This window comes from Ochotona princeps, chromosome 21 (assembly GCF_030435755.1).
Source record: "Ochotona princeps isolate mOchPri1 chromosome 21, mOchPri1.hap1, whole genome shotgun sequence".
NCBI classification, from domain to species: Eukaryota; Metazoa; Chordata; class Mammalia; order Lagomorpha; family Ochotonidae; genus Ochotona; species Ochotona princeps.
The window spans coordinates 3,389,869-3,413,939 of NC_080852.1; the positions used below are offsets into that span (position 1 = coordinate 3,389,869).

Here is a 24,071-nt window from a genome sequence, read left to right on the forward strand (position 1 = left end):
AAAATTTTGCTGTCTCCATTTAACAGGCAAATCATCTTCTGGCTCTATCCCAAGAAATGCTATTTGATTCCCTCTGCTTTTGTATTCATCTGGTCACTTTGCAAATAAAACTTCTGTCTGCAAATCAAAAAAGAAATAGAAAGAAAGAAACTCTATAAGTCTCATTTTTGCAAATTTCCCTTTCATATTGTGTTTCAACTATGGCCAGAGCTAATGCTAAGCATCTTTGTGGCAATGCAGCTCTGTTTTCAGTTATTCTATAATTTTTGTGATTACAACTTGCCTGAAGATTATCTCTTGACCGTTTTGATTAGCTCCAAGCTGCTCATTCTTTCCATGGGGATCTGAAATGAGGAAAAGAGTAACCATATCTATGAATCACATCTAAATGTTTCTTTTCAAAATTTCCAGTAAACCCAATGAGATTTGTTGCCATTCTAGATACAGCACATTTTAATATTAGTGAAATGTGGACATTTATGAGCAGTATTAAATAGGCATTACATCTCACCTATTAATGCCTTAACTTAATACCCATTTTCTTAAATAAAAATTTCAATTAGCTGAGATTGCGTATTTAACTTAAAGCAGGATATGACAGAAAATATGGAATAAAAATTCAAAATAAGGCTTGGGGTATCTTACATCCTATCTTAGCTCTAGTTCGTCTTTTCCTGGCTACTCTGCTTTAAAAACAACTTCCTGAAAATGTATCCTGGGAAGTGGCAGATGTGATTCAAATGTTTGAGATCATGAAAAACCCATATATAGTTCCAGATTTATGGTGGCAGGCTGGCAAATTGCTAGAATAAACCTGTACATGGAGACTATACAATGCTTGTGTCTCACCAGCTGTCCTTCTGGAAGAAACTCAAAGCAAAACTCAAATATAATTCCACTCAACATTTACTGAGCTATGTATCAATTCCCCTGTCCATTATGTGCTGACCTGGAAGTCTCTGCATGACAGATTTCTCCACTGTCCATGGTACTGATTCTTGCTCCAACTTGAAGACCACATCAGGCTTTGTCATTGAGTACCCTGTTCATGGAGAATGATGCAGATTTTTTGAAATCACCATTAGTCCTACCAACTACTGCATTTTATAAACTGTTCTTTCATTAGCAAACTATACAGAAGTGTTCTGCTTAGGCATGACAGAACTTCACTCACCCAAGGACAGCAGATTGTTATAGGTCTCAAGCATCACCTCCTTGTACAGGGTCCTCTGCGTATTGTCCATTGTCTGCCATTCTTCCTGGGTAAAGTCCACAGCCACATCTTCAAAGGACACCAACACCTGTAACAGCACATGTCTCCTCAGCTCTGGATCATTAAATAGAAACACTGACAGTGCATTCTCTGTATATTAAATTTGCAACTTCTATGGACACAGTTCAATTTATAATTCATACAGCATCATAGAGTAACAGTTAAATGAAAATATCTTGTGCTATATTACTTTTTCAAGTCCAATGCTACAACAAAATAATCCTTATTCTATTAAAGATTGTTTCCTGTAAAGATTCTATCATTAGATTCAATCTAATTAACTGTTGAAGGCATTGTTAGAATAGCTCTCCAATTGGAAGATACCACTGTTATTACCACTGTTTTTCTTTTTTTTAATTTATTTATTAATTACATTGTATTATGTGACAAAATTTTATAGGTACTGGGATTCTCCCCATCCCTCCCCAAGCCCTCCCCCCATGCTGGACTCCTCCACCCTGCTGCATAACCACAGCTCAAGTTCAGTTGAGATTTCCTCATTGCAAGCATATACCAAACATAGAGTCCAGCATCTTATTGTCTAAGTTCAACGGCTTCTTAGGGAGACCTGCTCTGGCCCGAAGGCAGAGCCAACAGAGTATCCTCCCAATTAATTAAAAGCTCCAACATACCATCAGCAACAATTTATAACGTTATGTAATTTTTGACGTAGTATTGAGTAACTACTGTGCTAAAAATAAATGCGATTACTTAACCACATCCTGTGACTACCTCATTGACACTTCAATTTTAGTTTATATAGAAAGGGTTCTATACATTTTAAATAGCTATAGATTACATCCAGCTGTCTTGTGTCTATTCTCATTACAATATTCGGCCTTTTACAGCATTGAAGCATATTATTGCTGAACCTGGCTTTTTTTCTGGGTAGTCTAGACTGGCTTATAACTCCAATAAGACATATGTCAACAGTTTAGGTGCAGAACAGGTTTAGGAGGGATGTGCAGAGAAATCCTCAATACCCTAGTGATGAGCAACTAATATTTCACATCTTCAGCTCACCTTCGAGGGTGATGGAAGATTTCTCCTCTCCTCCACCCCCTTGCGGAATGACATAAGGTATTAAAAGTATATTAGGTTTTACAATTCTTTGATGTAGATCATAAGCAGTCTGACTCACAATTATTGCTGGTTTGTTGGTTGCTTCACAATATCTTATTGCTTGTGAGATAGGCTGCTTGAGGTTGAGATAATATTACATTTTACAGGTACTGTTTTTCATATTGACATTATTTCATCTTAAATTAAGGCAAACATGTGGTATCTAACCTTCTGGGATTGGCTCATTTCCCTTAGCATTATGGTTTCCCTTGGGCTCATTGGTCACAAACAACTGCATTTTATTTTTTTCAATAGCTAAGTAGCATTCCAAGGAGTAGATGAACCATAGCTTTCTTATCAAGTCTTCTGTTGATGGGCATTTTGGTTGCTTCCATGTTTTGGCAATTACTGATTGTGCTGCTATGAACATAGGGATGCAACTGTGTCACATAATACAATGTAATTACTGAAGTTAAATAATAAATAATTAAAAAAAAAACAGGTGTTCTGGATATATTCCTAGGAGTGCTATTGCTGGATCATATGGTATGCATATTTTCAGTTGTTTGAATGTTCTCCATACTGATTTCCATAGAGGCTGTACCAACCTGCAGCCCCACCAGCAGTGGAGTAGGGTTCCCTTTCCCCCACATCCTCGCCAACAAGTGTTGTTGGTGTATTTCTTCATGTGGGCCACTCTCACTGGCATCAGGTGGTACCTCATTGATGTTTTAATTTGGATTTCCCTTATTGCCAGGGAACTTGAGCATTTTTTCATATGTTTATTTGCCATTTGGGTTTGTTCCTTTGTGAAATGTCTGTCCATTTTCTGTGCCCATTTCTTGAGTGGCTTGTTTGTTTTGGTATTTTGGCTGTTTTGTAGTTCTTTGTGTATTCTGCAGATTAGCCCTCTATCACCTACGTAGTGCGCAAAGATCTTCTCCCATTCTGTGGGTTGCCTTTTTACTTTGTTGATTGTTTCCCTTGCTGTGCAGAAGCTTCTTAGTCTGATGAGGTCCGATTTGTTTATTCTGTTCTTGATTGCTTTTGCTTTTGGTGTCCTTTTTAGGAAGTTGGGACCTACCCCTAGATCTTGCAGAGTATTTCCAACATTTTCTTGCAAACGTTTGAAAGTTTCTGGATGTAGGTTTAGATCTTTTATCCATTTAGATTTGATCTTAGTGTATGGTGAAAGATGTGGGTCTATCTTTTTGTTTCTGCAGGCTATCAACCAGTTATCTGACAGCATTTATTGAACAGACCTTCCCATTTGCCTGGATTATCGTTTTTCTTTTTGTCAAAGATTATTTAGCTGTATCTATGTGGGTTCCTTCCTTTGTTTCTATTCTGCTCCATTGATTCTCCTCTCTGTCTTTGTGCCAGTACCAGGCTGTTTTGATAACCATCGCTCTGTAGTATGTCCAGAGGTTCGGGACAGTGATTCCCCCTGTTAACTTCCCAACCTTGAGGATGGTTCTAGCTTTTGGTGACTTTTTGTGGGTGGTCCTCGCTCCTTCCTCTGACTCATTTCTTTTCCTGTGGCCTCGCCCCATATCTATGTGATCTGATATTGCTGGCTTCTAATCCTTGACCTCTGCAGTCACCTTGTGGCTGACCTGAGGTCTTGCTGACCTAGATTTTTTTTTCCTTCTTTGTGGTGCCTGGGTTCCCCTCCCCCTACTTCTTCAGTATGCTACTCTACATAACAGAATATCATATTTGTATATCTGTATTTAGAATATTTCACTCATTAACATCTTGGCCTCTAGTTACACTCATTTTGATATAATACACAGAATTTTGTTTCTGCAGCTGAATAACAGCCTGTTGTACACAGAGACTACTTTTTCCTTATTCAATTATCTGATGACGGACGCCTCAATTCATTCAATATCTTGTGTATTATGAATAGCGCTGTTAGAAAAAAGATGGTATCTCTTTTACAGAATGTGTTCATAACTTTCAGAAAATACAACTAGTAGTGAGATTGCTCAAACTTACAGTAATCTTACTTAAATTAAATCTTTTTGATTTTATTTGAACTTTATTTTATTTATTCTTTTTTAAAAAAGATTTATTTCTTTTTATTGCAAAGTCAGATATAAAGAGACAAAGACGAACAGAGAGGAAGTTATTCCACCCAATGAATAACTCAACAGCTCAACAGCTGATTCTGCGCCAATCCTAAGACAGGAGCCAGGAGCTCTTAAGGGTCACCTATGCAGGTGCAAGGTCCCAAGGCTATGCACAATCCAGAATTGTTTTCCCAGGGTACAGGCAGATAGCTGGATGGGACACAGGGATGCTGGGATTAGAACCAGTGTCCATATGGGATCCCAGCACATTCAAAGCAGTTTACCTGCTAGGCTACCATACTGGGCCCAGCAATCTTATCTTTAAACATTTAAGAAATTTTATGCTATTTTCGCGTGCTGATTTAATCTATAACTCCATCAACATTGCATAAATGTTCTCATTTTTTACTTCCTCACCAGTATTTGTTACCTTTTCTTCCAAATAATAATAGCCATTCTGACAGGGTGGAGATATCTCATTGTGATTTTGACTTACGTTTCCCAATTGGTTACATTTTGAGAACTACCTACTGAGGTCCTTTGATCAGTTCTTTTCCAAACAGAGGATGTTTTTTGTTGCTAAGGTTACATGGAGCTTGAAAGATAAAAGTTGCCAATATGAACAACAAATGGAACTTCCCGTATCCTGATACTTGACAAATTATGACAACTGATACAGAGGGACCAGAGTTGTGGCCTAGAGGCTAAGTTCTTGCCTTGATAACACTAGGATCCCATATGGGCACCAGTTCTAATCAACACAGCTCCACTTCTCTTCCATCTCCCAGCTTGTGGCATGAGAAAGCAGTCGAGCACAGCCCAAGCTTTGGAAACCTGTATCCACATGGAAGACCTGGAAGAATCTGCTGGTTCCTGGCATTGTATTGGTGCAGCCCCGACCATTTCTGTCACTTTGGGAATGAATCATTGGATGGAAGATCTTCCTCACTGTCTCTTCACTTCTCTTTATATCTGACTTTGCAATAAAAATAAAACAAAAAAAAGAGTGGTAGAGAAACACTTATAATCCATAAAGCTCACAATACAAGTACAATTTCTCTAGAAGAAAACAAAAACCAAAAAACCTAATATTTCCTAATGAAATATGACTTCTACTTAGATTTGGGATTTTTTTGTTTCCCTGTTTTTGAAAGATTTATTTATTTTTAAGCAAGAGAAATAGAAATTGGAAAAGGGGCCTGACACAATAGCCTAGGGGTGAAAGCTCTCACATTGCATGCACTAGGATGCCATAGAGGTGCCGGTGTGTGTTCTGGCTAATCTACTTCCTATCCAGCACCCTGCCTTTAATGTGGGAAAGTGGTGAAGAACAGCTAAAAGCCTTGGGACCCTGAACCTGTGCGCTAGGTCAAGAAGAAACTCCAGGCTTCTCATCGGCCCAGCTCCTTCCATTGCAACTCTTTCAGAGTGAGAGCAGATGGAGAATCGTTGTATGTCCTTCTTTTTGTATATCTTCCTTTCAAAAAATTCACATATATGTGAATTTTCTATGTTTATTGTGGATTATGACTACATATGTGATCAGGGTGGGAAGGTTCAAGGCTTAGGGAAAAGTTGAGGTGATCATTTCTTCCAAATTTTCTTTTTCTTCTTCCTATGGAACTGGTTCATATGCTGATTGTTCATTCCCCATCTAGCTCCCTGCTTGTGGTATTGGGAGGCAGTACAAGGAGGCCAAAAGATATGGGACTGGGTTTAAGCATTTTTACACCAAGAGTAAACATAGTTGCGACACTGAAAAAGTTATTAAGGTCAACGCATGGTAGAGTTGCAGGAAAATCTTTGTTTAATTTCTGCATCAGTCACAAATTAAATAAGCAAGTATTACAGTATAAGTATGACTGTCAACTCAAATGTTACCTGGTGGGCATGCCTAACAGCCTACCTGCCTATGATCTGAGGCATGGCTAAAAGCCGTGTTTTCAGTACTTGACCTGTGACTGGATTGGAGTTTCCAAATAGACATGCCTTCTAGTCAATTACAGTGTTCTTGTTGTGTGGGAGGGCTGTCTGGGACTGCCCTTCTATCACCCTCTTTCCAACTGCATATTAGTAATGCTCACTTAACAATAAAGATTAATGAAGAAATGAATAAAACCTGTATTCAGCAATACTCAAGATAAAGGAAACATTCATTGTTCTTAAAAAGATAACAAAATCAATAAAACTTTTACTAGATTAATCAAAAAGTAAGCTCCAGTATATAACATCAAAAAGAAGAGGGACATGTTAAAATTGGTATCACAGTAGTAGAGTGGATCAGGGCTGTCTGGACAAAGTGGTTCTGTCACTACTTGTGAGACGAAAGTCAGAGCTGCTGCTTTTTTTTCTCTCTTTTTTTAAATAAACATTTCTTTACTTTTATTGAAAAGCATGATATATATGGAGGAGAGGCAGAGAGGATGATTTTCCATCTACTGCTTCACTTCCCAAGTGGCCACAATGGCTTGTGCTGAGCAGATTTGAAGCCAGGAACCCAGAGCTTCTTCCGGGTCTCCCACACAGGTGCAAGGCCCCATGTGTTTGGGCCATCCTCCACTGCTTTCCCATGCCACAATCAGGGAGCTGGATGAGAAGTGGGGCTGCCAGGATTAGAACCAGCACTGAAACAGAATCCCAACATAGGCAAGGCATGGACTTTATCCACTAGGTTATCATGCCAGGCCCAGCTGCTTTATTTCTGATCCAACTCCCTTCTAGTGCCCGTGTGAATGCAGAGGATGTCCCAAGTGCTTGACCCCCTGTACTGATCTGGGAGAACTGGAAAGAAGCTTCAATCTGGTCCTCCTTTAACCACCATGGTCACTTGGAAAGGGATAAAACAGAAGGAAGATCTCTCTAACTCTCCCTCTTTCTCGATAGTTCTGCCTTATATATCAATTAAATAATTTTTAAAGATTTTTTAAAAGATATTTTATTGCAACATCAGATATACAGAGAGGAGAAGAGACAGTGAGGAGGATAAAGATGTTCCATCCAATGATTCATTCCCAAAGTGACAGCAACGGCTAGAGCTGCATCGATCTGGAGCCAGGAATCAGGAACTTCCTCCAGGTTTCCCACACGGGTGCAGGTTTCCCAAGCTTTGGGCCATCCTTGACTGCTTTCTCAGGCCACAAGCAGGGAGCTGGATGGATCAAGGGGCCAACAAGATTAGAACGGGTGCCCATATGGGATCCCAGTGTGTTCAAGGTGAGGACTTTAGCTGCTTGTCCACAGCACCAGATCTGATAAAATAATTCTTTACTTGAAAAAAAAAAAAAGGATGTGCAATGGATCACTAAGGACTATCAACTGTAGTTATAAACAAATAAATCATAAAAATGCTTAATTTATGGATACTTAACATTAGGCTACAAACTGAATAAGAAAGACTTCAAAAAAACTTGACAGTACTAACAGGCAGTTAACAGTGAATCAGGAATATATCTCTTCAAACCAAAGGTCAACACTAGGTGTCTTCACGGCTAGATTCTACCAAATTAGCACCAAATTTTCTAGAATTATGGTAAAAAACTAAAATGAAAAACCATTCCAAAATTATGCTGAGTGTAACAACATTTGGATTCCTAAACTAGACTGAATCAGCAGTAGGAAGATCTTCAACTGTGACAGACTGTTTAAAATAGGATAAAAAAAAGATGGAATTGCTCAGTAAAAATGCAATCTCCATTCCTGTACAATTAGTTCTGTATATATTTACTTAACACTTCTTCTGAAATAATTGCTCATAGTCCAGAAATCTAGCTTAAAATCATTAAAAGGTCATAGACCAATACACCTGATAAAATAGATGTAAAATTCTTATCATAGGGCCCAGGGCGGTGGCCTGTGGCTAACATCCTCATCTTGCATGCGCTGGGATCCCATGTGGTCACCGGTTCTAACCCCAGCAGCCAGCGCTTCCCCACTTGGGGAGGAAACCATGAGACCTAAGATTTTCCTCTAAGTCTCTCCTCCTCTCTATATATCTGATTTTGAAATAAAATCTTTAATAAAAACATTCCAATAACACATGTAAAATAAAAGCAACATCACAACAATAAGCTCACATGAACTAGCCAAGGTGCACCTAACTGGAGAATGTAGAAAATGGACCAACAAACCAAAGATTTCACATAAACAAGATGAAGGACAAGCATCGTTGAAAGCACCTATAGAAAGCACTCAATGAATTTCTACATTTATTTTGTAATAACATATATGTAAGTTGAGGAAATCTACAGATAAATAAATATATCCAAACATACCTCAGCTGAGGCACACGGAAATAGGCCTCAATAAAATAATATCCACAGATAACAAACCTATAGCCATCACACAACTGAATGCCAAAAAACCAAACGCATTTTGTCTAAGATATGTAACCAAATTAGAATGACTACTTTTTATTGTTATGTAATTCAATATTCACACAGAAATAGACAAGGAAGTAAAAGGCACAGAAATAAAAATATACTAGATTAGTATACTAAAAAAGAAACAATTAGTTGTGATTCTAGATTTCACTGGTTCCCCTGATGTTATTAATAGTGAAACCTAATGAATGCCAAGAGACTGCATTCAGTCATTAAAAACAACAAATTATTATTTGTTACCAAATAGATGAACATGGATGTAGTGAAATAAAATAAGGCAAATGTAGAAAAAACTAACATGTTATCATATATGAATGTTAAAAAATAGCTGCAAGCTTATAATTGTGATTGCTACGGGTTGGTAAGAGTGAAGACCAGGGATAGGAAGGAGGTAGAAAGGTAGCAAAGAGAGACAGAAGGAACAAGATCCAGTGTTCCTTCCCAGTACGTGGTGAATACAGTTTACAATGATAAGGAAACTGGAAATGCAGGACCTTGTGTGCTGTAAAAACAAACAAACAAATAAAAAAAAACACAGAAAGCCTAGGCACCTGGTTTACTCAGCTCATGCTGTACATATACTTAAATACAACACTGCACCCAGTGATAATATTCAAGTACATGTTGATCAAAATTCACTAGATTTTTAAAAAAATTACAATCATCCCTTCAAACTAAAATCTATTTAGAAGATATTAAACACCCCAGCTCTAGGCAGCTGCCTAGTTTGCATTGTACCTAGGTAAGTGTTACACAGGTGGGAGAAAAGTAGCTAAGAGCTGGTGGGCATCCTGGGCCTGGTTAATGCCAAATATGTGTTAACAATGCCAGTGTGTCAGCATAGCTGCATATTCTTTTTCTTTCTTTCTTTCTTTCTTTCTTTTTAAAAGATATGTGGGAAGGACCGCGGGCTGTGTTAATGGAGCTGCCAACAGCATGGGGGCTGCTGGTGGTACCTGAGTCAGCTTGCGCTCAATACTTGGAGCACTAGCAACAGCCATTGATGCCAAGCGCTGAGTGAATTCTGGGATTGTGGGCATCCAGAGCACCAACTGGCACCAGGCTTCACCTGCTGGCTTCACCCAGAGGTGAGCTTTAGGGTCTTGGGGTGTGGAATTGTTACCTAAGGAGATTCATGGATAAGGCCACTGTACGTGTAGGTAAGAAATGAATCCTGAGGGACACCCAGTGACAGGGCAATTGCACTTGCAGGAAAATGAGGAGCCTGAGACATGGTGGTTTGGAGGGGAGAGACCAGAAGCACTGTATGGGTCAGACTGATACACCAGCCCATATGGGAGTCCTGAGTAGGAATTCTTAGTAAGGAATATTGCTGACCACCACATGCTAGTCCATGCAAAAGTTAGGGCTGGGAATCTGAATGACAGGGCTAGATCCTACTGTCTGACTGAATGTTGGAACAGGGATGGGTCAGGTTAGGCAGGGCAATGACATTAGCATGTAGGAGAACCAGGTTCAGGAGTAGATTCTGTGGGGGATATGTGGGCCTAAACCTGTGGAAATGCAAGTCCCACTGGTTAGCTCAAGAGCTGGGAGGGTGATGGGTTGAGCTAGGTGTGACCATAGAACCTGTAAACATTCACAGATACAAACACCGAGAATAATCCGGGCAGGTCCAGGCTGCAGCATCAGCATATGCATCCTAAAAGAGGGTGTACAGCAGGCCAGGCCGCAACATTCATAAGCTCACACAAGACCAAGATGGAGAGGCAGGCTATGCCAGGCAAGGACCTAGCACACACTGACATGAGTGAGATCTGGGTCTCGGAGTAGGCAGTGTGGGAGAACTTGGGAAACTCTCCTGCTGGGTCATAGCTCCTGCTGGTCAGCACATGATCCAGGTCTGGGGGTTGAGCAAGGTTGCCAAGGTTGGCAACTTAGCTCCACCTGTTGTTGAATGTGTGGGATGATTGGGCAAGGGGGCAGATCACACAGGGAAAAAAAAGCTTTACCTTACCAGCAAGTGAAGAAACTGGGCCGGAGCACAGGTCATTCCAGGCTAGGGTGTCACATCTACCAGTTTTCATGGGCCAGGGATAGGTATAGACTGCGCAGCTCTAGGCTACAGTAACCACCAGCAATAGTTGGGAATGGGGGCAGGCTGGGTCCAGCCAGGCTCCAGCATTTGAAAGCAAAAGCCAAGACAGGTGAGGGACTATGCCAATCTGGGTCAGAGAAACCATTGGAAAAAGCAAGATCTATGACTGTGAACAGGCCTGGCTGGGGAGCTAAGGTTTACACTGACTAGGTTGTGGTCCCTACTGGTAAATGTGAGGGGCAGAGCAGGGGCTGTTATCTGATCTGGACATGCCTGCAGTCTCTTTTGGCACAAGTGTGGACTAAGTCTCAGTGTGCCACACGGAGCTAGACTCCAGCACCCACCGGTGCTCATGAGAACAAGGCTTAATGTAGGATGGACTAGGCTACATCTCTCCCTGCTGAGCTATGCATGAGCTGTGTCTGGATGTGGACCATCCTGGGCTGGGCTGTAATATCCAACAGAAAAAAACAGAATGGGTTGAGGGCCAAACAGGAAAGGCCACTGTTCCTGCTAAGACAGGAGATGGACGAAGTAGGGCTGCACCATGGACCCACGGGTCTGGCATTAGGATAAGTTCTCATGGAGGAGCTTGTGCAATTCCTCTGTTGGGACACAGTCCCTGCAGGTGAGAGCAAGAACCATGACAGGGAACAGCCTAGACCAGGCCAGGTTATGGTACCCAAGGACATACCTTTGGCTCAGGTCTGGGATAAACCAGGCTGGGCCAGTTCATATCACCCACAGGCAAATCTGAGAACCAGAATGGTATGTGGATCATGCTGAGTTGGGCCGCAACACCACACAATTCACATTAGGGATGGAACTGGCAGTTGGTTGGACTGGCCTTGCTGTAGCTTCCACCTATGAGAGCTTGAACTGGGACAAGCTGAGAAGGCCACGCTATAGCACTCAATGGCAAATGCCAAGCTGAGGTATGCTATGCCAGACTGGGCCACAGCACAGAACCATTACAAATGAGACCAATGGGAAAGCAGGAGAACCCAGGAGGGGGCTGCAGGGAGCTCCCCCACCGAGTCACTCCCAATGGTGAATGTAAGAGCTGGTATTTGGGCAGACCAGTCCGGGCAGGGCTATAACATCTGTTGGCCTGCATGTTTATGGAACAGGGAAAATCCAAGGTGGGCAGACTGTACCTACTGGTACGTGCATAAGCCAGAATGGGTGGGGGTTGGGTTGGATGGGCTTTGCCACAGCACCACTTAGCAGATGATGGCTCCAGCAGAGGGGGTGAGGCAAATTCTTCCAAGCTAAACTGCAGAAACTTCTGGAGAGTGCAAGATCCAGGAATGGGAGAGAGCCCATGAGGGAAACAGTGAACACATCTCTAGTAGACTGCAACACTCATTGGTATGTATAGAAGAAAGGGCTGGAGACAGATCTGATCCAGCAATATCAACCACCAACATGTGCTTAAGCTGATTTGGGTGATGGAATGTGCTGGACCCTCTGTTGGCATGCACACACAAGAATCAGGTCTGGGATCACATCAGATCAAGTTTCTTTGGGAATTCCCCCCCAACTGAATCACTGGATTCAGAACTCCAACCATGGAGAGAACTGCAGGTTCCATGGACTGACCATGGAGGGTATTTGTCAGAGCCAGGCCTCCTCAGTGGCTTTGATGCAACAGTGAGCAGCATGTTCAGGTGCACATGGAGGATATGGCAATACATTGGAGCATGCAGAGCACACTAAGTACCAAAACAGAGCATGAAGAACAGAACAAACCAATCAACTACCTCAGACAGTGCTCGAGGTAAATACGTGGGCAAACGGAGGCTCTAAGATGGACTATATCAACCAGTGGATTCTGGACAGATTTCATTGTGTGTAAATGATGAGATCGGCAGTAATTCAGAACTGTTGAACTATCAAAACCTCAGGAGCAGGACCATCAGAGCATGCCCCACATCAGGCATCATGGGATGGTTGGGAGGCTGGGTGTGGCTTCTCCCTTTATCTCCTCCCTTCCCCCAGATACAGGAAGGAAAAAAAGAGATTGTGGAAATGGTCATCTCACCTACGTTTCTATAGCCTTGACCAACCAAACTAAACAACAATATAAAAATCACCAAAAATAAAAATAATTAAATAAGAAGAAATTTAACAGTCCCCAATCTACAGAGTATAAAGTATGGTGGTTTTATTTTTCAATTCCTTTAAAAAAAAAAAGCAATTTACTTACTTAAAAGTGAGAATTACAAAGCAACAGTCAAAGCCATGCAGGCAGAAAGATCTTCGCTCCACTTGATTCCTCCCCATGTGGCCACAAGAGGTAGCAAGGTCCAGGACAAAGCAGAGCAGGCTGCACTCCATTCTGATCCTCCAACGGGGTGCAGGTGTCCAAGGAACTGGGACATTTTCTGCTATCTCCCAAGCACGTTAGCAGGGAAGTAGATCAGAAAGTGAACATCAGGGACTTAACTAGTCCTTATATGGAATGCTGGCATTGCATGCAGCAGTGTTACATGTTATCTCAAAACATGCCACAAGGATGGCTTAAGTAAATCTGGTAATCAAAAGTCAGGTTGCTTTTCCCACTGAACCTTCTACTCTTCCCATACCTGATATCCAATGATGTTATTTGCCATTTTCTATAATGTAAATGCCACTGCTGGAAAACTAACCTTGAACCTAGACGAAAAGGTACTTACACTGCTTTTACAATGTCTCTATTCATTTGACAGGAAGAATGACAGAAAAACAGGTGTTTCGTGCAGTTTTTTTTTTCTGAATGTGTTTACTAGCTGTGGCTGTGTCAGACTGACTCCAGGTCTCCCTCTGGCATCTCACCTGTGGGTGGGACATATGCAAGGACTTATACCACCACCACATGCTTCTCAGATGCCTTAGTAGGAGGCTGGATTGAAAGGGTGGAGTTGGGGAGAATCCCAACACCTATGAAACTGTGTCACATAATACAATGTAATTAATGAATCAATTTTAAAATTAAAAAAAAAAAGAAAGGGTGGAGTAGCCAGGACTAGAACGAGGTGCATTGCAATTCCATGCATTCATCCCACCATACTGACACACAATTACACTGTTTTATTCATATTAATACCACTGTCAACTTCTTGTGAATATATCTCAGACAGGGCAAATTGCAGCCATCTAGCGGCTTATGTCGTCATGTTGAACATGCCAAGATTCCATATGGGCACCAGTTGTGATCCTGGCAGCTCCACTTCCCATGCAGCTCCCTGCTTGTGGCCTGGGAAAGCAGTCAAGTTTGGCCCAAAGCCTTGGAACCCTGTACCCTTGTGGGAGACCAAGAAGAGTATTTGGGCTCCTGGCTTCATTTTGGCAAGCACGGGCCATTTCAGTCACTTGGGGAGTGAATCATTGGACGGAAGATCTTCCCCTTTTTCTCTGTCACTTACTTTGCAATAAAAATAAATAAATCTTTTTTAAAAATAAAAATCTTCAAATATATTTATATATAAATAAATAAATAAATAATATATACATATAATATATAAATAATAAATATATGAATATACAAAAATAAATCTTTATAAATAAATAAATTTATTTTAAAATATATATTTATATTATATTCATATATAATATATTATATAATATATAAATATGTATTTATATATTTATAATTATATATCTATATTTATTTACATATTATTTATAAGATGTTATGTACATTATATTTATAATGTTATATTATATTCATTATTAAATATATTTATCATATATTATATTTAAATATATTATTTATAATACATAATATATATTGTATGTAATATATTTTATATATATAAATATATAATATATTATATTTAAATACTTAATATATTTATTATATATAATTAAATATATTTATTCTTATATTATATTTTTATTATATTGTATTATAGTTAGAATATATTATATATTTCTTATTTAAATATTTATTATTTATAAAATATAATATATAACATATAATATAATATATATTTATCTACTTATTATATATTTATATATATTTATTATTATTTACATATATAATATATTGTATTTATATAAATAATATATGTCTAATAACTCTTTTTTAAAATAAAAATCATATATATATATCTTTAAATATATATACATATACAGAAAACCTGGAGAGGAACTTTCAATCAGTCTTGACAGTTCCATTCTTTAGTTATCAAAGCTTTACCTTCTTTCTTTCATTCTTTTTCATTTTAGCTTAAAAACTATCATCATACTCCTCAAATACCATGTAAAGCAAGCCGAGAAGTAAACAAACAACTTACTGAAGGTGTGTTGGTGTTCTCCCGCCTGGGAAGCATGTAGCAGGCTGCAGGGCTACACCTGCAAGAGAAGGTGGAGACAGGGAGTTACGCATTGGTCTTGATTGTTCCTAGCCTCTTCAGTGGTTCCTACTGTGCTAAGCAACGTCAACTTGGAGGCAGACACAGTGGCTGGAAAATAAAGGCCATTGGCTTCCCTGGGCAAGAATAGTGCCTTACAGGTGCAAACAATGCATCCTTGAAACAGTATCAATAATTTCCATAATTGGCAGTGATTAAAGCAAGTAATCATTAGGTCAATGCAAACAATTGCTATTCTTTAAAACTAATGTTACTGAGACTGGCACTGTAGCCTACTGACTAAATTCCTCACCTTCCACATACAGGGATCCCATATGGATGCTGGTTTATATCCTAAGTGCTATATTTCCCACCAAGCACCCTGCTTGTGCCTGTGAAAGCAGTCAAGGACAGAACAATACCTTGTGAGCCTGCACCAATATGGGAGACTCACAAGAATCTCTTGGCTCCTGGCTTCCATTTTGGCTTAGCTCTGGCCACTGTGGTGACCTGGGGGAGTTAGGCAGCAGATGGAAGATCTTTCTGTCTCTGCTGCTGTAAATCTGACTTTTCAATGAAAATTTTTAACAAATTTTAAAAATCATGAAGTTACTGCAAAGCACTAACTTATTTTTCAACAAGTATTGTTCAAATTACAAGATACCACAGAAAAACCATATTGTCACTAACATGTATGCTTCTGAAAAATAACTGGATGGTATTAAGTACTTCAATATTTCTACATTCAAAGTAATTCTGTCTATAACTATATATGAAAATTGAGTATACTATTTAATCTATAAAGTTTTCTAGTAATTGTTCCAAATGAAAGTTCCTCAGTCTTCAATGACACTTCCCAGTTCCTAAACCCTCAACAACACTTGACTTTGCCGTTTCATTTACTTTAGCCAATAGGACATCCATAAATATGACAGCAACATAGTTTGAGAAATCTTTTTATTTTATCTCATTTAATAGTTACACTATGGAAACAGTGAGAGATAATTATCAGACTCAAATGAGTGAATGTCATGATGCAGGAAGCTGGGCTGCTGTTTGGGATAGATCATATCTGATACCCAAAGGCCTTATTTATGCCTACTGGCCATGTAACACTTCCAATGCAGTATCCTGCTAATGTGCCTGGAACACAGTGGGTGGGTTCCAAGGATGTCCTTGGAAACCTACATGAATTCCTGTTGCTGGATTAAGCATGGCAGGGCCCTGACATCTTGGGAGTAAATCAACCCAACTTACCTTTCAAATATACATAGCATTTATAAAAATGATTATAAAGAAACATACTGTATCTAGAACAACATATTTTAAATTGGTTTGTGGATATATCTTGGTGAGTAATAAAGAATTACATTTCAAATTCAATTCAGAGAACTTCACAAAGACACTTCTACAACTGACATTTTTACACATATTTGGACATTCTACTTCTTTTTTTCTCTCCCTTTATTTTATTTTTAACTTTCTGATACAATTCCATGGGCTCTGGGATTTCCCTTACTGCAATATTCTATGCAGGATGGCCAGCAGTGATCTAACACACTACACCACAACACAAGCACCAAAGGTTAGTCTTCTTGACTCATTACTACCAAAAATGTTCTTATGTACCTTAGGTATCTGACCATATTCTTTTTAATATCTCCCGCCTGATGATTCATTCCCCAAGTGACTGCAACGGCCAGTATACACTGATGTGAAACCAGGAGCCAGGGAATTCTTCCAGGTCTACCACATGAGTGCAGGGTCAAAAGGCCTTGGGCTGACCATGACTACTTACCCAGACTACAAGCACGGAACAGGATGGTAAGTGATGCTGCCAGGATTAGTAATGATGCATATGGGATTCCAGCGTGTTCCATATGAGGACTTCAGCCTCTAGGCCAGCCTACCAGGCCCTGATTATAGTTTCTTTTTTTTAAATTAATTCATTTTATAACCTATTTTTCAAAAGACAAGCAGATTAATGTTCCCTTTCCCCCAAAACTCAGGACCTGAAACAATCACTGTACTTCATGTACTGAAGTGTGACCATCCCTTATGGTTACATTCAAATTCAAATGCAAAATACCCTATAGAGGAAAATCACATTTAATGTGGATTGGAGTAAAATACATAGTAAAATAAACTTCAAAATTTTGCAATGATTTATTGCATCCTTTTAGGTGTTAAAAAACACCTAAGAACGCATCACAAAATTTACAAATTAAACTCATTATTTTTCAATTACGACAATCACCATCACCAATTTTAGCTATTTTTACCTTCTGAAACCTACTGTAGTTTATCATAGTGGTAAAGTTTCTGCTTGGGACCAACACAATCCAGAGTGCCTGGTTTGAATGCACACACCATGCCTGATTCCATTATACCTGCCTGCACAAGTTCACCCTGGGACTTCACTGATGTGAAGTTCAAGTAGACATTTCAGTTATGTTGAATACTTAGATTTAACACATAGCTTCTAACTACTAAAAATTATTTATTTATTTACTTATTTATTTATTTATTTATTTGAAATGCAAAGAGAGCTTACATCTGCTGGTTCATGCCACACGCTTACAAGAGCCAAGCTGAGTCAAGCCAAAATTAGAAAGGAGGAACTCCTTTGTTACAGATTTATTTATTATTATTATTATTATTATTATTATTATTATTAGTTGGAAAGTCAGGCCTAAAGATGAGTCAAGTCAAAGCTAGAAATGAGGAATATTATTCATGCCCCCATAAGGATAGTTAGAAACCCAGTTTGGTGGCATATTTTTGCTGTCTATCCAAGGAAGCTGTAATTAGAAGCAGCCAAATCCTGAGCTAGAATTCTTAAACATGCATATCCATATCACTTGATAAACTTGCTGTGCTGCCATACATACCTCATTAGCTCCCAGTTTTAACATAATCTAATATGGAACAAGAATCTGGGTAGGAAACCAGCTTCTGAGAGTAATCTCTCTCCAAGCTCTCTGTCCTGGCCTCTAAAACAAAAGCACACAACAAGATGGCACCAGCATCCTGTGGCTAAGCATCCACCATCAGTGGTGTCATCCCGTACGGGTGCTGCTTCAGCTTGGGGTGCTCTGCTTACAATCCAGCTCCCCGCTAATGGCTAAGAAAACAGTAAGGATGGTCCAAGTCCTTGAGCACCTGTGCTTATCTTGGAGGGCTAGGATAAACTCCAGGTTCTTAACAAGCACCAGCCACCTTCAGCTTGAGGATAGTTAGGGAGTGATTCGCCAGATGGAAGATCCCTCTCTGTCTCTGCTTCTTTCTCTGTAATGAGAAATAAAAATATATGTTAACAGAATATATATTAAGAAACAGAGGAAGAAAAGCAGAGAAGCCCAGTCCTCTCTGGACTTCTCCCTAATACCTTCAGTATTTCTAATAAAAGTCATTGCAAATGTGCTGCATCTATAGAGATTCACCCACAGTGGACACTGCATATGATGAAGATAGGATCTAGGTGTCCTCAGGATCAATAAAGAGCCTCATCACCCTAGCAGGCCCTGGACCCATACCTCTCAGCACCACTCAGCCTGAGCATGGTTCTGGCAATAGGCAACTGAGCACAGAAAAAGCAGAGATGTCAGCAGCTGGCAGTCAGCAGGAGGTGGAGGTCTGTGTTCTCAGTTGCAATTGACCTGGTCATGATGTGGGAGGAAGGTACCTGTTCGAGGGTCAAATATCACTAAGTCTCTCTGCCTTGATCAAATCTTGAATTTTCTTCAAATATGTTTTTTTTAAAGAAGGTATTAACCAGAAACCATGGTAACTGAGAATGTTTCAAAATGCCTTAGGTTCCTTTAGAAAAGGATGCACATGGACACAGGAAACACCACGTGAGGGTACAGGAAGGTGGAGGCTGTGAGTCGGCCAGGGAGAGACCTCAGCAGAAGCCAAATCTAATACCACCTTGCTCTTAAACTTTCAATCATTACAAACACAAGAAATGAATGACTGTGATTCAAGAGCGACATTCTATACTATATTTTTATGGCAACCACAGCACACTCTTATTTTCAGCTATGCTACTTACTGCCAATAAGAAAGAACCCACCATCAAAGCAATATAGAAACCAAAGGTTATGACTTCAGATGCCTAACACAATAGCAACAACAAAAAGTCAAATAAACAATGTAAGTACTAATCTCAAAGTCTTAGAAAAAGAAAAAACCATCCAGGAGTTGCAAACGGAAATTCAAAATAATGACTGGTGAAAAAACGAATAAACTATATTAAGCAATACTGAAGACAATGGAAATAAAGATTTTTTTTTGTGCTCGCTTCGGCAGCACATATACTAGACTGGGAACAATATTTTAAAAGACAAAATTAATAAGCCTTTATCTAGATTAAGTAAAAGTAGGGCCCTACATAGTATACTCACAGCTAAAGTGCTCTCCATGTTGGCGCCAAAACACCACATGGGCACTCGTTCTGATCCTGGCAGCCCCGGTTCTCAATCATCTCCCTGCTTGTGTCCTGGAAAAGCAGTCAAGGATGGCCCAAAGCCTTGGGTCCCTAGACCTGTGTGGGAGACCCAGAAGAGGTCAGGGCTCCTAACTTTGGATCTGCACAGCACGGGCCATTGGGCTCACTTGGGAAGTAAATCATTCGAAGATGTTTCTGTCTGTCTCTCCCATTCTCTCTCTCTCTCTCCATATATATCTGACTTTGCACTAAAAATATATAAGTCTTTAAAATAAGTTAAATCTAAAAAAGAAAGAAAAAGGTAGTCGTGATTATTACAGACTGAGAAGAGTGAGGCCTGGGGAAAGGAAGGAGGTAGAACAGGTAGCAAAGAAAGTGAGACAGAAGGAACAGGATCCAGTGTCCCATCCCAGTGTGTGGTGACTACAGCTCACAAAAGGATAAGCCTCTGCAGAAACATGGAACGGAGCACCCTGTTTATTGTAAAAGCAAAGATACATGGAAAGCCTGGGCACCTGGTTAATCAGCTTAGGCTGTATTTGTACACAAATACTGCACTGTACCTTGTGATATTATTCAGGTACATGTTGATCAAAATTCTGTGAAATTTTTAAAAATCACAATCATCCCTTCACGGTAACTATCTAAAAAATTTAAACTGTCTTTATCTGCATAGTATAAAATGCATTTAGGGCCCGGCAACGTGGCCTAGTGGCTAAAGTCCTCACCTTGAATGCCCGGGATCCCATATGGGAACTGGTTCTAATCCTGGCAGCTCCACTTCCCATCCAGCTCCCTGCTTATGGCCTGGAAAAGCAGTCGAGGATGACCCAAAGCTTTGGGACCCTGCATCCCCACATGGGAGGCCCGGAAGAGGTTCCTGGTTCCTGGCTTTGGATTAGCACAGCACCAGCCACTGCGCTCAATTTGGGAATGAATCATCAGATGGAAGATCGTCCTCTATGTCTCTCGTCCTCTCTGTAGATCGGACTTTGCAATAAAAATAATAAATAAATCTTTTTTTAAAAGTTAAAAAATTAATTTAGTACTTTTTAAATTATTCATTGAATTTTTGTTTTGTAAAGTATTTACTCGTTTTCACTGGAAATTCAGATTTACACAGAGAAGACCAGAGAGAAATATCTCCCATCCACTGGTTCACTGTCCACATGGCCGCAACAGCTGGAGTTGAGCTGATCTGAAGCCAGGAGTCAAGAGCTTCTTCTGGGTCTCTCATGCACATGCAGGGTCTCAAGACTTTGGGCTGTCTTCTACTTTTTCCCAGGTCACAAGCAGAGAGCTGGATAGTAATTGGAGCAGCAGGGACAAGAACTTGTGGTGCCCGGCGCCATGGCCTAGCGGCTAAAGAACTTGTGCCTTTATGGGATGTTGACACATGCAAGATTAGGACTGTAGCAACTAGGCTATCATGCTAGGTTCTTTATTTTCCCAAGAAAATGTAATCTTACTTTTATTTTTTTTTACCTTTTATTATTATTTTCATTTTATGATAATTTCCAAAGTCCCTTGAACTTTCCTTACCCTCTCCTTTTTAATTATTTAAAAATCATTTATTTATTTCCTTAAATGTGAAAATTACTCAGCAACAGTCAAAGACTGACAGACTATATTCCCTCCACTTGTTTACTCCCCATGTGGACACAAGAGGCAGCAAGGTCCAGGACAAAACCAGCAGCCTCAACTCCATTCTGATCCTCCATTCTTCCTCCATGTGGGAGACCTGGAGGAAGTTCCTGGTTCCTGGCTCCAGATCATCACAGCACCGGACATTGCGCTCACTTTGGGAATGAGTCATCAGACGGAAGATCTTCCTCTCTCTCTCTCCTCCTCTCTGTATATCTGAGTTTGTAATAAAACTAAAGAAGTCTTAAAAAAAATTGGCATGGGTGTTTGGTGAAGCTTTTCCCACACAATTTTGAGGACCACATGCTTCTTCCCAGTGATTCTAAATAGAGCAGCACATTCTTTAAAGAAACATCTCATAGAAGAACAAAGGAAAGTACACCGACCGGCAGTAATGAGTACAAGTTAATACAACAGTGTAACTACTCAGTGGGAACTGCTACTCAGCAATGTGATTAGAGATCTCAGTTAACACTACATGAAGCAGATAAAGTCAAACCAAATCCTAGAGAAACAAAATAAGTGTACATAGAGGAAATGTTAGACTGCAAACATTCTACCCTATCCATGCTTCATACTCCATCAGAATATATCCCCAGTCTGTAACATAATATTGTCCTACATGCAAAACAATTGCAATGAATTTGCATATGAAAAATGAAAAGCAATACAGGTACTGTCATCATATCAAAAACTAAAGCAAAGGCCAGCATTGGGGTATAACGTATAAAGCTGCCAACTGCAACACCAGCATCCCATATGGAATCAGCTGTTCCACTTCCAGCCCAGCTCTCTGTTCATCTCCTGGGAAAAGCAGTGGAAGATCATCCAAGTGCCTGGGCCCTGATCACCCACATGCAAGCCCTGGAGGAAGCTGCAGGCTCCAGGACTCAGCTTGGTGCAACACTGGTTATTTTAGCCACCCGTGTAGTGAGGTAGTGGGTAGAAGATCTCTGTGTCTTTTTTTCGTTTAAGTTTCATTTATTTTTATTACAAAGACAGATATATATATATATAGAGAGAGAGTAGGAGAGATAGCAATATCTGCTGTCCGCTGATTCACTCCGCAAGTGGCTGCAACTGCCAGCACTGTGCTAATCCGAAGTTAGGAGCCAGGGGCTCTTCTGGGTCTCCCACGGAATTGCAGGAGCCCAAGGCCTTGGACGACCATGACTACTTTCCCAGGCCATAAGCACGGAGCTGGATGGGAAGCGGTCTGCCGGCATTAGAAGCGGCGCCCAAATGCAATCCCAGGGCGCTCAAGGCAAGGCCTTTAGCCAGTAGGCCAAGGCGCCTGGCCCTTTCTCTTACTTGAACTCTCAGTTGAACATAAACAAATAAAAGATAAAAAAAAAAAAAGAAAAGAAAGAAAGGCATTTTTAAATTCTATTCACCATACGATATCACTTGAAAAATATCAGTTTAAGAAATCACAAACATCAATTATCAGACAGTATTCGGACTAGTTCACCTTTGGGGATGGAGGATCAAAGAGACCTAGACTTAAACTGACAAAGGATTTTTTCAAATAGCTTGTCTACAAGGTCGCTGTGCCACCCCAGGCCTCTGCCAAGCACAGCGCCAGCACCACATGCTGCCCCTCAACCTTGCAGCAAAACTCGCAGGAAAACAAGGCTGTTTGTTCTAACTGCTGGAGTCTGTGCTGCTCTGGTGTTAGCAACAAGAAAACTGCCCAGACCCTTAGGAGGAGCTTCACTGAGGACTGAGCTGGGGGCTGGAGATGCTGTGGTTCAACTCAAGACCTTTAAACAATAAAAAGGAAATCCTGCCTAACATGAAGGTCGAACTGTCCCTGGGCACTTAATCCCTCCTCCTCACTGCACAATGGGTTCAACTGGGAGGCCTAGTGTTCAAGGTCAGTGCTGCAGAGTGAGGACCCCAAGGGCCCCCTCCTGGCCCCCGCCCGCCCACCCCGGGGCCTCATGAGATGCTCTCACACACTCACCCTTCCCAGCTTCTGACGAGTCGGGGGTCCTGCAGAGGCTCCTGCGGGGAGGGAGCTCACAGGGCAGCACTGGCTCAGCCACCTGCGCCTCTCCACCAGCACAACCAGCACCGAGGCGATGGCGGCGCCCTACAACAGCCTCCTGTCTGCTGCCACAGGGCTTCCCGGGCGCGCCTGATTCGACCCTGACAGGACTACGCATGACGTCACAATGCGCAGCCAATCACAATCAGAATCACAAAGGGCAGTGAGACAGGATTCTGGAGGGAGGGGGAGTGAGGGGCGGGGCTTCACCTCAGCCTGGAAGGGGCCTCCTCTCTTGCAGCTTCAGCTTTTCAACAGCAGGGGCCGCTGTCGCCTCTCACATCCTGGTCTCTCACCTCCTGGTCTCTCCTTCCCTCTCTGCTTCATGCTCTAGTCTGGAAACCAAGAAACAGATGGCAGGAGTCTTAGATGCACCTCACTGAATGTTCAACAGATTCTGGGAATTTTTTTCTTTACACTTGCTTTTTTTCCCATTAGTTCATTCGACCTTTTTTTTTTAAGATTTATTTTTATTACAACGTCATATAAACAAACAGAGAGAAGGAGAGACAGAGAGGAAGATCTTCCTTCCAATGGTTCATTCCCCAAGTGAGCCGCAACGGGCCTGTGCGCACTGATCCAATGCCGGGAACCAGGAACTTCTTCCAGGTCTCTCAGGTGGGTGCAGGGTCCCAATGCATTGGGCCGTCCTCAACTGCTTTCCCAAGCCACAAGCAGGGAGCTGGATGGGAAGTGGAGCTTTCGGGATTAGAACCAGCGCCCATATGGAATCCCGGGGCTT

At 40.8% G+C, this 24,071-nt stretch overlaps 1 protein-coding gene, 1 long non-coding RNA gene and 1 pseudogene across 2 annotated transcripts in view; 1 reads left to right on the plus strand and 2 right to left on the minus strand.

The window, feature by feature from the left end:
- The window catches only part of LOC131482929 (zinc finger protein 850-like), a 420,589-nt pseudogene that overhangs the window by 136,724 nt on the left and 259,794 nt on the right, over window positions 1-24,071 (plus strand).
- The window catches only part of LOC131482914 (zinc finger protein 510-like), a 138,740-nt gene that overhangs the window by 56,071 nt on the left and 58,598 nt on the right, over window positions 1-24,071 (minus strand). The window lies entirely within an intron of this gene.
- Window positions 1,174-23,374, minus strand: LOC131482863 (uncharacterized). Its single transcript, XR_009247347.1, has 3 exons — window positions 23,246-23,374; window positions 15,129-15,186; window positions 1,174-1,301 (listed from the first exon to the last, which is right to left on the minus strand). It is a non-coding gene; the product is annotated as an uncharacterized LOC131482863 (long non-coding RNA).